Below are 8,444 nucleotides of genomic sequence, written 5' to 3'. Positions count from 1 at the left end.
CTCATCTAAGATTAATGACATGATGTATTGCTATGAAACTAACTTGATGATTGAGTGCATGTGATAGGGAAACTGTTTCATGCTTGATGGAATTATTGCCTAAATATGGTTGTATGCTAATTAACCGGTAAGTTTACTTTCTAGTTATCTAGACTTACTAAGCAGATAAATGCTTACCCCCTTCCCTTTTCCCTGTCTTACAGAGCTCGTGGACTCATGAAGATTGGAACACGGTTGGAGAATCAGCACACTATTGACTTGTCCTGCATTGGTATATAGATACTTCCATTTTGTGTTATGGCATGTATAGGATTTTTGATTATTTTGTTATATGTGTATTTTTGCTAGCCAATGTAAGGGCCTAAATGGTATACTTTTTTTTTTTTGTATATGGCCATGAGATATGGCTTATATTGATGTAGGTCATAAATCTACCAATGATGCATGTTTATGTTTAATTGTTTCATGAGATGTGATGATGAGGGTTATCATGAATGAATGATTAAAATGAAACCTAATAATTTGAGAGTAGACATAGCATATAATGGTATATGGTTACTACAGGGCCTAAATGTAAAATGTTCTATGGTAATCCCTAATACAAAATGGATAGTTTAGCATGTACTAAACCGATGAGATGAGGTTGACATGCAATTGGGTTATTCTAAGGTTGTCTAAGAGTATGATGAGGCTATTTAAATACCATTGAAATTTTTAAGTGTGAACGGATGGTAAAGGGTAACCAAAGGCTTAATAAATAGCCTTAAAAAGGTCTACACGAGTAGACACACGGGTATGTGTCTAGGCCATGTGTGACACACGGGTAGCCCCATGGGCGTGTTGTCTAGCCGTGTGTCCCCTGCACCTAAACTTTTAGGTCAGATTGCATGGTAGTAAACACACGGGTAGAGACATGGCCATGTGTCTCAGCTGTGTGGAGGACACGGCCTAGCACACAGGCGTGTACCTTGGTCGTGTGCCTCAAAATGAATGATGATGTCATAAATGGAATGTCTAGGTTTTTGGACACGAGCGATGACACAGGCATGTCTAGGCCATGTGAGAGACACGGGCGTGTGCTTGGCCATGTGAAAACCCCTATAGGTTCAAAATGGAAAACAAATCCAAATAATTCAACACAAGTGGGACACACGAGTGTGTCCCTAAGCACACGAGCGTGTGAGGCATAACCCTAGAAATTTTACCAAAATTTTCTATAGTTCCTAATTTAGTCCCGGATCACTTTTAATATATGTTTTGGGCCTAGTAGGTCCACGATCGGGACACTAGGATGTTGTTTGATTGGTTTTAAATTAAAACAAAATTTTATAACCCGTATCTTCCAAAAATATCTGAGTATGTGTCTGGTAACGCCTCGTACCTTGTCCTAGTCTCAGGTATGGGTAAAGGGTGTTACTATAATTTAGTTAATTCTGGGACTAACATAACATGTAATGAGTATAGCTATATATGCCATTATACAAGTTATGATAGTGTGACATCTATTAACCATTTTTAATTGTATTTGAATATAGTAAATGTCTTCCAATCAAGCCCAAGATGAGTTCGACGGAGCCTAGAACCATGCTCCAGCTTCCGTACAATGAGCTATTTCTACTAGTAGCAGAAGGCCTATGTCTGAAGGCCGAGAAGAGGCAAGAGCTATCTTCTTCGAGATGATGGATGAATTGGGGATTATTTGAGAAACCGCCCTAATATACCACGACCTCCTCTGCCCCCTGCTCGGCCTGAGGGAGAAGTGCCACAAGGTGGTAAAGCCCTAGTGGACAAGCTTAGAAAATATGGGGCTGAAGAGTTTAGAGCTAAAGTCAATGATGATGCTGAACGAGTAGAATTCTAACTCAAGAATACTGTGCGAGTTTTGGATGAATTGTCATGTACTCCTGAGGAATGTTTGAAGTGTTCTGTATCTCTTGTGAAAGATACAGCATGTCATTGGTGGAAGACGGTATCCTCAGTGATATCGAAGGAAGACATTACATGGGAGTTCTTCCAAGCTGAGTTTAAAAAGAAATACATTAGTTAAAGATTTTTAGACTTGAAGCGAAAGGAGTTCCTGGAACACAAACAAGGAAATAAGACTATGTCAGAGTACGAAAAAGAATTCGTGAAGTTAAGTTAGTATGCAACGGAGTGGGTCTAATCAGAGGTAGAAATGTGTAAGTGCTTCGAGGAAGGCTTGAATGAGGAAATTAAATTGTTGATCGTGATCCTTGAGATATGAGAGTTTACCGCATTACCTGATTGGGCCAAGAAGGCCGAAGAGCTAAATAATGAAAAAAAGCAAGCTAAGAGAGAGGCTCGAGTTTCGAGTAAGAGGTCTAGCGGCAGAGCACACTCTTTCCCCACAAAGAAATCAAGAAGTCACCAAGAACGTTCCACTTCATCAGTAGGATATTCAGATAGAACAAGAAACTCTAAGCGACATAACCCGAAGTATTATTCCCCCATGGCAACTAGTGTAGGAAGCATAGATGATCAAAAACCAAAGTGTAAAAGCTACAACAAGTTTCACTTCGGAGAGTGCCGAATGAAGAGTGCTGCGTGTTTTAGACGTGGGTCTCTTGACCATTTTCTCAGAGACTGCCCGGAGTGAGCTAATAAAGAGGTTGAATTAGCTTCGCAGCTGAATGCTCCTATTTCTCGAGGCAGACCTTCGAGAAATCCTGAAAGTGCAAGTGGCAGTTGAACTGTTGCCAAGGGTGCTATTGCAAAATATGAGGCTCGAGCCCCGGCAAGAACTTATGCAATACGCACTCGAGAGGAAGCCTCTACTCCCAATGTCATCACGGGTACATTCTCTATTTATAATACTCGTGTCATTGCCTTAATCGACCCAGGGTCAACCCATTCGTACATTTGCACAAAATTGGTGTCTAGTATGAATATGTCTGTAGAACCTACAGAATTTGTGATTAAGGTGTCAAACCCTTTAGGCAAGTCGGTCCTAGTTGATAAAGTCTGTAAGAATTGTCCCTTGAAGACTCAAAGCCATTGTTTTCCGGCTAACCTTATGCTATTTCTATTCAATGAGTTTGATGTAATAATTGGCATGGACTGGTTAGCTGTGCATGATGTGATTGTAAATTGTGGTAGCAAGTATATTGAATTGAAATGCTCAGGTGGTGAGATTCTCTGGATTGATTCAAGCGAGTTGGATACTCCGCCAGTTGTGATTACTTCAATGATGGATTAAAGGTATATGAGAAAAGGATATAAAGTCTACCTTCCTTTTGTGTTGAATACTAAAAGATCTGAGTTGAAATTGGAATTGGTACCGATAGTATGTGAGTATCCAAATGTGTTTCCGGAAGAGTTACCCGGATTACCTCCCGTTAGAGAAGTAGAGTTTGGTATTGAACTGGTGCTTGGGACAACTCCTATTTCTATTGCTCCGTATAGGATGAAACCAACCGAGCTGAAAGAATTAAAGGCACAGTTGCAAGAACTGACGGATAAATGTTTTACAAGATCGAGTTTTTCGCCTTAGTGTGCTCCGGTATTATTTGTAAAGAAGAAAGATGGTTCAATAAGGCTCAATAAGGTAACTATCAAGAACAAGTATCCGTTGTCGAGGATTGATAATTTGTTTGACCAATTAGGGGGAGCCACTATGTTTTCTAAGATAGACCTAAGATCTGGCTACTACTAATTGTGAGTTAAAGAGTCAGACGTGCCTAAGACCACTTTTAGGACGAGGTATGGTCATTTCGAGTTCCTGGTCATGCCTTTTGGTATAACGAACGCCCCAGCTACTTTTATGAACTTAATGAATCATGTTTTTCGACCATACTTAGACAATTTTGTCATTTTGTTTATTGATGATACCCTGATTTATTCCAAGGACGAGACTGAGCACGTGAAACATTTGAGAACGATTTTACAGATCTTACCGGATAAACAGTTGCATGCTAAATTTAGCAAGAGTGAGTTTTGGCTCCGAGAGGTTGGATTCCTCAGTCACATTGTGTCAGGTGATGGCATCCGAGTTGGTCCAAATAAGATATCTGCTATTGTTGAGTGAAAGCCGCCGAAGAACGTAATTGAGGTTATAAGCTTTTTAGGCTTCGCCGATTACTATCGATGCTTCGTAAAAGGGTTTTCAATGATTGCAACTCCTTCGACGAGGTTGATGCAAAAAGATGTTAAGTTTGAATGGTCAGAGAAGTGTCAGTAGAGTTTTGAAAAATTGAAGACGTTGCTAACCCAAGCTCTAGTTCTAGTGCAACCAGAGCCGGGAAAGGAATTCATGGTCTTTAGTGATGCGTCCTTAAATGGATTGGGTTGCGAGGGTAAAGTAATAGCATATGCTTTGAGGCAACTAAAGCCGCACGAGAAAAATTATCCAACACACGACTTGGAGCTAACTGCCATTGTATTTTCCCTAAAGATTTGGAAACACCATTTGTATGGTGAAACTTACCGTATATTCACAGACCACAAAAGTCTGAAATATTTGATGACTCAAAAAGAATTGAATCTGAGACAACAGAGATGGTTAGAGTTGATTAAAGATTATCAACTGATCATTGACTACCACCCGAGAAAGGCGAATATGGTCGCAGATGCACTAAGTAGAAAATCCTTGTTTGCTTTGAGAGCCTTGAACACGCAGTTGGCCTTGTTAGATGATGGTTTGGTTTTGGAGAGTTAAGAGCCAGACCAACATTTCTACAAGAAATTTGTGTAGCTCAGATCAATGATAGCGATACAAGCCAAGAGAACTCAATGCAAGTCAGGCACTGAATCAGATTTCTAGATTGGTCCCGAAGGATGTTTGATGTTCAGAGACAGGATATGTGTACCAAAAGATGACGAGCTTATTCGGAGAATTTTGGAGGAAGCACATGATAGCCATTTGTCTATTCATCCGGGAAGTACCAAGATGTACAACGATTTGAAGAAAATGTATTGGTGGAATGGCATGAAAAGAGATATCTCCGAATTTGTATCGAAATGCTTGTTATGTCAACAAGTCAAGGTGAACACCAAGTACCTTTAGGTTTATTATAGCCCGTGATGGTTCCCGAATGGAAATGGGATAGGATTACTATGGATTTTGTGACAGGATTGCTGCTAACATCAAAGAAGAAAGATGCCATTTCGGTTATAGTTGATAGACTAACGAAGTCGGCTCATTTTATTCCTGTGTGGATAGATTTATGATAAACGCCAAATTATACATATTTTTACCCCAAATACCTAGCATATTTATGGATGTTTATTACTAGATTTATGGATTTTGGTGCTCTTAATCTGGTTATTTCATGTTTTGTACTCAGAAGAGCACCAAGAGTCAAAAGAAGCCAAAAACGAGCCAAAAAGGGACAAAACGAACCAAAACGAGAAGATGACACGGCCTAAGCCTTGCCACACGGGTAGCTCACACGCCCGTGTCTTTCGAGGGTGTCGACCAAGGCTTTCATGATTCACACGGCCTGGCCATTGACCCACACGGCCATGAGCAATTTAACGGATCGAACACGGCCTGGCAATCATGTCACACGGCCATGTCCCTTTTTCAAAGAGTTGTATTTTACACGGAAAATGATACCTAGGGAAGAAGAAAGCCAATCCAAAGCCTATATAAGCACCCTAAGTATGACTTTGATACCTAAAGGGGGCAACTCCAGAACTTTTCTGGAGTACAGAACCACACACCGGGAATAAATTGAAGAAAGCCAGACGATCCATCCCAAAAGCCGGAGCTACTCCAAGACTGAAGATCTCTCTCAGAATTCCTTCAGGGGTTTTAGAGTTTTCTTTATGTTTTGTTATTTTCATACTTTTGAGATGTACTCTTATTTTATTATGAACTAAACCCCTTAGATACTTAAGGGGGTTGAAACCTATGATGGATCTTGTTATTATTATCTGAACTGTATGATAAATACTTGATTTGTTCTTAATTATATGTGTTAATGCTTGAGTTAATATTCCGGGTATTAATTCATGATTTGATGTGCTTATGCAGAGGAGCAAAAGTCCCTGTCTAAGAGTAGATTTGGCATAATTAAGCAAAGTTGATTGAGCGCCTAGAAATAGGGTTACGAGATTTTTCCAGATTAGGGTGAAACCTAATATAAGAGTCCATAGATCGATTTACTGCTTCCCTAAGGGTTTTAATTAAGAAAGAGATTTCGATTAATTCAACTGAGGGTTAGACATTATTAGTCTCGAAAGAGATAATAATATAGGTTAGGGAGTCTCACGGATCAAGTCAAGTGAATAAATCGTCTGGTTCAGAGTTAGATAACAAGTGAAATCTAGGTGGATTCCTCCTTGGGTGTCGTCTTTATCAATTACTTTTCTTCAAGTCTTTTTCTAAATTTTTGCTTTGCTTTAGTTTAGTTAGTTAATTAGTTTATTAATTAGTTTAATAAACAACCCCTCTTTATTTCTAGGTTAAATAATAAAAAGATAGTTATTACTAGTACTTTTCATTCCCTTGGGTATGATATCCCGGTCTTGCCATTACTATACTATTGTTCGATAGGTGCGCTTGCCTTTTCATCGTGATAATAGTTAATTTAGGTTTAATCTTCATTAAAAATATTTATTACTTGTTATGAATCACGCGATCAAGTTTTTGGCGCCATTGCCGGGGAACTAAAATATTAGGAACGCTAAATTTTTATTACTTTAGCTAATTATTTTTCTTGCAATTTAATTTAATTTTAATTTTATTATTATTATTTATTAATTTACTTTTCCTTTCTCTTGGCAGGTTTTTATAGTTTATGACTAGAAGAAACCCATCGAGACCATTACTTTTTGACGAAGAAATCGATCATACAGTTCGTAGAAATCAAAGAGAAATAAGACGCAGCTTACGATACACGGAGAATGAGTAAGAAGACGATACTCAACTCTCAATCGACGAGATCGCTGAAAACCAAGGCAATCAGCTACCTCTTGCAATTGCTACTAATCAAAATCCTACCCCACGTACTATGTATGATTATGCTAAACCCTCTTTAACAGGAACTGAATCTAGTATAGTTAGACCTGCTGTAGCTACAAATACTTTTGAATTAAAACCTAACACTATTCAGATGATACAGCAGTTTGTTCAGTTTGATGGTTTGCAGGATGAAGATCCCAACGCTCACTTAGCAAATTTCCTAGAATTTTGTGATACATTTAAAATCAATGGCGTTTTTTTATGATGCCATTCGGTTATTTCCCTTTTCATTGAGGAACAAAGCTAAACAGTGGTTGAACTCATTACCACGAGGGTTAATTACTACTTGGGAGCAAATGACCGAAAATTTTTTACTAAAATACTTTTCGCCGGCTAAAACGACTAAATTACGTAATGATATCTAGTCTTTTGTGTAGATGGATTTAGAAACACTTTATGATGCATGGGAGAGATATAAGGACTTACTGAGAAGGTGCCCTCACCATGGGTTACCATTTTTCCTGCAAGTACAAACATTCCATAATGGTCTGAATCCCTCGACTCGGCAAATGGTTGACACAGCTGTTGGCGGAACCATCAACAACAAAACACCTGAAGAGGTTTATGAATTCATTGAAGAAATGTCACTGAATAACTATCAGTGGCAAGTCATGAGGACTAAGCCAACAAAAACAGCTGGCGTTTATAACATCGATTCAATTACTATGCTGTCAAATCAGGTAGAACTTCTCAATAAAAAAGATTGATGGTTTACTTGGTTCTACGCAGGTACATCTAGTAATGAGGTGTGACTTAAGCGGAGGAGGTGTGCATACAGAACATCAATCCTTCAATCCCACAACCGAAGAGGAATAAGTCAACTATATGGGTAATAATAACTTTAGATCTCAAAATAACCCATACAGTAATACTTATAATGTAAGTTGGAGGAACTACCCAAATTTCTCCTGGGGTGGTCAAGGGAATCAAAAGCCACAAAATCCTCAGGGTTTTCAACAGCCACCTTATCAACAAGAGAAGAAACCAAACCTTGAGGAGATGCTCTCAAAATTCATATCAATGTCAGAAACCCGTTTCCAGAATATCGAGACAGCACTTAAAAATCAACAAGCATTGATCCAAGGACTTGAAACTCAAATAGGCCAGCTTTCCAAACTGATCTCCGAATGACCACAAGGTAGTTTCCCAAGTAATACCAAACCTAACCCAAGGGAACAACTCAACACAATTAATACTTAAGATGACGAAGGAGTCGTTGAGCCTGAACCAGAACCGAGGCAAGAAACAGTGGTAAGCAAAGGGAGAGATGAGGTAGGTCAAAATACAAACAAACCAGTGACTGTTGAATATAAACCTCGTGTGCCATACCCTAACGCGACAATGAAAGACCGCTCGATGAACAATTTGGTAAATTCCTTAAACTTTTGAAAAAATTACATATTAACTTACCTTTTATTAAAGCTTTGTCACAGATGCCAAATGCAATGAAATTCTTAAA

At 38.8% G+C, this 8,444-nt stretch overlaps 1 non-coding gene across 1 annotated transcript; it reads right to left on the bottom strand.

The window, feature by feature from the left end:
- Nucleotides 1–7,329: 7,329 nt before the first annotated feature.
- Nucleotides 7,330–7,436, bottom strand: LOC128294461 (small nucleolar RNA R71). Its single transcript, XR_008284771.1, has one exon. It is a non-coding gene; the product is annotated as a small nucleolar RNA R71 (small nucleolar RNA).
- Between the last annotated feature and the right edge of the window lie 1,008 nt (nt 7,437–8,444).

This window comes from Gossypium arboreum, chromosome 6 (assembly GCF_025698485.1).
Source record: "Gossypium arboreum isolate Shixiya-1 chromosome 6, ASM2569848v2, whole genome shotgun sequence".
NCBI lineage: Eukaryota > Viridiplantae > Streptophyta > Magnoliopsida > Malvales > Malvaceae > Gossypium > Gossypium arboreum.
The sequence above is the reverse complement of the archived record's forward strand: the minus strand, read 5'-3'. Positions and strand labels throughout refer to the sequence as shown.